Here is a 5,442-nt window from a genome sequence, read left to right as displayed (position 1 = left end):
CAGAAAGGGATTATCTCCTCTCAGCCACTTTCTGGATAATGATCAGGACTAAAGAGGTAGAGGGTTACAAAGACCTATTTCAAAAATTTAGGCTTCCACAGTGATCACTCCTGGGCAGAATGCTTCTATCTTTTCCCAAACCAGAATCCCACACTGGCCTGGCTGCTACACCTTCTGCACGGCAGCCCAGACAAAAGGAGCTCCAGGGTATTAAAAGTAAGTTGTGGTTTAGCCACCTGGATTCTCTTTTTGGATTGGTATGGTCTCGATCGTAAGGATAATGAGCGTTGCTCATCAGGTCACCCAACATTAAACATGCAGCCCAAAGTGGGGGACATACTGGGTCTTATATGTTTTATAAAAATAACACTGGTCTCTTTTGCACCTGACCCTTCTGGATAAAAGGTCTGGGTGCAAGTAGAGGATAACTGGAAATATGATGAAGTTATAGCTAGTGGAATGGGACATGCCAACTTTTTGGCAGTGGAGGGAACACCTTAAGACCCAAGGGAGAGAAAAGCACATTAATAATCTTTTTCTTTTAGAACCACACCTGGAGCCTTCCCCACAAAAGCTCTCCCAAACTATTGCAAGTGCGTTAAATTTGACTACTGAGTGTGACATTCCCCACCAGACAGCCCTGACCACTATTTGATCACAATTCCCCTCAACCTTACTAAGAAGTCCATTGGAAATAGAAGGGTTGGCCACAGTTTCTGTTTTTTATTTTTTATTTATTTTTATTTATTGTGTCCCACGTGCATTCAAAGGCCCCAGTTTCTGTACCTCCCAGGCAACATGCCTGCTAATACCTCCAGAATTCTTCTCCACTCTCATTTCTATAGTCATCAGTCATTCAGTAGTGCAGCTGAAAGCCACTTGGCTGGTTGTATGGACAAACAAACAGGTTGGGCTGGCTGCCCTTAGGCAGTCTCTTCGAAAATAAGGTCTACACTCAATTATTCTCAGTGACATGGGGACCCTAAGACTCAACAGCCAGTTGGAAGGCCACATTGGACTCAGTGTCAACATGTGCTCCCTGACTGATATTGGTTCCATTTAAGGGATGCAATAATTATAAACAACACTGTGTGGAAATTGGGCATTAACTTGCCTCCCTCCCCTAAATGTGTTGACTTGTACCGTAGGGGTGGCCATAAGAGACCTTCACGCACTTAAGGGAACACCATACAGCATCGGCAGACCAGGTAGCCCTCATATAACAGCAGAGATCTCTCCGAAATGAGGCTTAATTACTTTGGGAAGCTTTCCAGAAGGATAACTGACTTGTTATTGAATGTACAATGTGGGCAACTTTCCTTGTGTTACAAGTCAACCAATTAGCAAAGATGATTCAAAAAATTGTCTCTGACTTTAGCTGAAGTGATCAGTGATATTGTGTTGACCTTGAAAGGCATTCTGGTCATCTTCAATGCACTGCATAGGGTTGCCACTGATGACAGAATTGCTCTAGATGACTTCTTTGAGGACCAAGACACAGTCTGTGCAGTCTGCAATACATTCTGCTAGGCCTGGAGTGATGCCTCAGGCCAAGTGGAAATGTCAGCGCAGACACTAAAGGGGTAAGGCATCTGGCTAAGAAAGATGCTGATGGCTGTAGAATTTGTTTAGCTAATTGGGCCCAGTATCCTGGTGGGTATGGCTGTGGTCAGTACTGCAGATCAGCCTCATCCTGCTGCACTTGGAATCCTGTTGATAGCAGCCTAACTACATGCTGTATAAGACCTAGTGAATGGATCCAGTCCTGGGCTCTGTAAGTCATATTAATCAGAGTGGCCAACAGCGGGATACCCACAGAAAATTTCTTTGTGGGTCTCTTGTGTTTCTGCATATTCTGGGAGCAGAGTCACTGATTGCCTTTGCTCCAGACTGTCTTTACAAGGATGACTATATAGTGAATATTCTTGGAAGACAGAAGTAGCATCTTTCTCCAGAGCAAAGGGCAGGTTTGCTTACAGCCTTGTAAGATAGATAGTGTTTCCTTACAAAGCAGGCTTACCCACCATTATAAAAGATTTGGGTGCCCTAAACTCAGGTTTCTTCTCCTGTAATGCCACTCATCGTGTATATAGGCTCTTTTTGTGTCACCTAGTGGGAATAGGGACCCAAGCTACTGCAAAAAACAAAACAAAACAAAACAAAAAAACAACTATGACTATTTTGCTATGAGTAATAAAGTCCTCTGTCTCTGACCTAGGAGTGTTGTGACAATATCCACAAAACTGTGGCAGGCTAATTTGTTAGCTTGTAAGTTGAAACAAAATCTCATACCCTTCACAGTTGTTAACCATTATATTGTCAAAATTCTAGATTTCCTTTTCCTGCATTCAATAGTGATTCTCAGGGAGAATGTCAGTAGTAAGAAAGGTATTATTTATCCACTGAATTGGAGAAGTTATTAAGGCATCCAAGCAGAAATGACTAATAAAGAGTTGGTTATTGTAGTATTTGGCATATGAGTGGTATTAAAAACATAGATTTAGGCCAGCCGTGGTGGCTCACGCCTGTAATCCTAGCACTCTGGGAGGCTGAGGCGGGTGGATTGCTCAAGGTCAGGAGTTTGAAACCAGCCTGAGCAAAAGTAAGACCCCATCTCTATTAAAAATAGAAAGAAATTAATTGGCCAACTAAAAATATATAGAAAAAAAATTAGCCAGGCATGGTGGCGCATGCCTGTAGTCCCAGCTACTCGGGAGGCTGAGACAGGAGGATTGCTTGAGCCCAGGAGTTTGAGGTTGCTGTGAGCTAGGCTGATGCCATGGCACTCTAGCTCGGGCAACAGAGTGAGATTCCTGTGTCAAAAAAAAAAAAAAAATTGGTGGTAACATAAGTACAATACTTACAGTCATAAACAAGTAAATGCAAAACTAGGAGTTTTCTAAGCAATTTTTCCATTTTTTATTATTTATTTATTTATTTTTGAGACAGAGTCTCACTTTGTTGCCCAGGCTACAGTGAATGCCATGGCATCAGCACAGCTCACAGCAACTTCAAACTACTGGGCTCAAGCGATCCTACTGCCTCAGCCTTCCAAGTAGCTGGGACTACAGGCATCCGCCACCATGCCCAGCTAATTTTTTCTATATATATTAGTTGACCAATTAATTTTTTTCTATTTTTAGTAGAGACGGGGTCTCACTCTTGCTCAGACTGGTTTCGAACTCCTGACCTGGAGCAATCCGCCCGCCTCAGCCTCCCAGAGTGCTAGGATTACAGGCATGAGCCACTGCGCCCGGCCCATTTTTTATTTTTTGAGAGTAGGTCTCAATATCCACATTTTAGAAAAACATGTAAACTTACATGAGAAGTGAGGGAAGTACTAGGTGTATTTATTTGACTATGTACGTCATAGAAAAAACAAAAGATAGGGAACTGGTAAATAATGACAAAGGAAGAGAATTGGGCTGCAGTATAATTACCTTGAGGCTGTGGGAATGAATTTATATTGTATGAAGAAAAATTCCTGGAAATGAATTCAGGCTACCAAACTTGGAGAGAGAAGAGAAACTACTGTTTGTACAAAAGAACTTCAAAGAGCAATATGATTTATTTTCTTTTTTACACCATTGCAACTAAGAATAAAATAGCAGAGCCTACTGTAATTATAGGAGGAGTTTGCAGCTATTACACAGAATACAGAGTTTTAAGCAGGCTGTAAAATACAATGACCTCAGAAAAACTGAACTCCCAAAGCCTTAGAAGCAATCTCCAATTCCCTCTCTGGAAACCTAATGTTTAGCATAAGAAAATCCGGCTTTCAACCTCACAATAACTCTGGGCTCAGTACACTGTTGCTGGACCCATTTGACTAAATGCGTACTTGCCAATCGACCACAGCGAGGCATTCTGCTGGAAATTGTTTGCAAATCACTTTCCATACCGTAAGGGGAGGACACTCCCTAAGATCAGTGAAATGGACATGGCATAAAATTTCAAAGCAGAAGATGTGTTTCCGGTATGTCATTTAGAAGTCAGCCTTGGACAAAGCAATTGTGAACTGTGCCCTGCCCCAAGATATATTTTTTAAAAGTTCTTTTAAAACTGTAAAAGTGCTTTACAATATAATAAATGCATTATTGCTACTACCACTACTACTCTTATTTGCCCAGCAAGTAAGATATAATACAGTGATAAGACAGTTACCATATCACTGTATGATGAACTTGGGACAGGATTCTGCATAAAATGGCAATAAAGATACAATAAAACCAAATTAGTGGCCGGGTGCAGTGGCTCACACCTGTAGTTCCAGCACTCCGGGAGGCCGAGGTGGGTGGATCCCTCAACTCCCTCAGGAGTTGGTCAACCAGTCTGAGCAAGAGCGAGATCCCGTCTCTACTATAAATAGAAAGAAATTAATTGGCTAACTAATATATAGAGAAAAAAAAGTAGCCAGGCATGGTGGCACATGCCTGTAGTCCCAGCTACTCGGGAGGCTGAGGCAGGAGGATTGCTTGAGCCCAGGAGTTTGAGGTTGCTGTGAGCTAGGCTGACGCCACAGCACTCTAGCCCAGGCAACACAGTGAGACTCTGTCTCAATAAAAGAAAAAAAAAAATTAGTGTTTCAAGATAGAAATGAAGCTTCAGGCCGGGTGCAGTGTCTCAGGCTTGTAATCCTAGCACTCTGGGAGGCTGAGGCGGGCGGATTGCTCAAGGTCAGGAGTTTGAGACCAGCCTGAGCAAGAGCGAGACCCTGTCTCTACTAAAAATAGAAAGAAATTAATTGGCCAACGAAAAATATATAGATAAAAATTAGCCAGGCATGGTGGCACATGCCTATAGTCCCAGCTACTTGGGAGGCTGAGGCAGAAGGATCACTTGAGCCCAGGCGTCTGAGGTTGCTGTGAGCTAGGCTGACGCCATGGCACTCACTCTAGCCTGAGCAACAAAGTGAGACTCTGACTCAAAAAAAAAAAGAAAAAAGAAATAGACATCTTTGGGAGAGGGGGGTCATCACTCTGTCTACCACATATGCCTACTTAACATATGAGGAAGCTGAGGCTGACACAAGGATCTGAGCGCTCTAATTGTGCACTTTGTAAATCAGAACCCAAATTCTGAGTCTTGAGCCCAGATGTCAGCCTCTATCCTCTACTGTGTGCCTAGGAGCACACACTGCCATTTTGTATGAAGGATGTGTTTTATTTGGGGGCACGGTTGTTACATTGATGGTGGTGAACACTTTTGATAAATGAGGATCAGAGATGGATTTATTCTGTACACTGTCTCAAGCTCCAGCAGCTATATTAATTATATACTGTCAAACTGATCACCTTCAAGAAAAATTTAGTACCTAGTTAGCATTATTCAGTTGTTACAGAGAATTAAACAAAGACTTAATTCATTATACCTGAAGGAATTTCCAAGACAAACAGTAAAAAAAAAAAAAATTAAAAAAATAAAAAAACCACCAGAAGTATA

Source organism: Microcebus murinus, chromosome 7, assembly GCF_040939455.1.
Source record: "Microcebus murinus isolate Inina chromosome 7, M.murinus_Inina_mat1.0, whole genome shotgun sequence".
NCBI classification, from domain to species: domain Eukaryota; kingdom Metazoa; phylum Chordata; class Mammalia; order Primates; family Cheirogaleidae; genus Microcebus; species Microcebus murinus.
Note: the sequence above shows the minus strand (reverse complement) of the source record.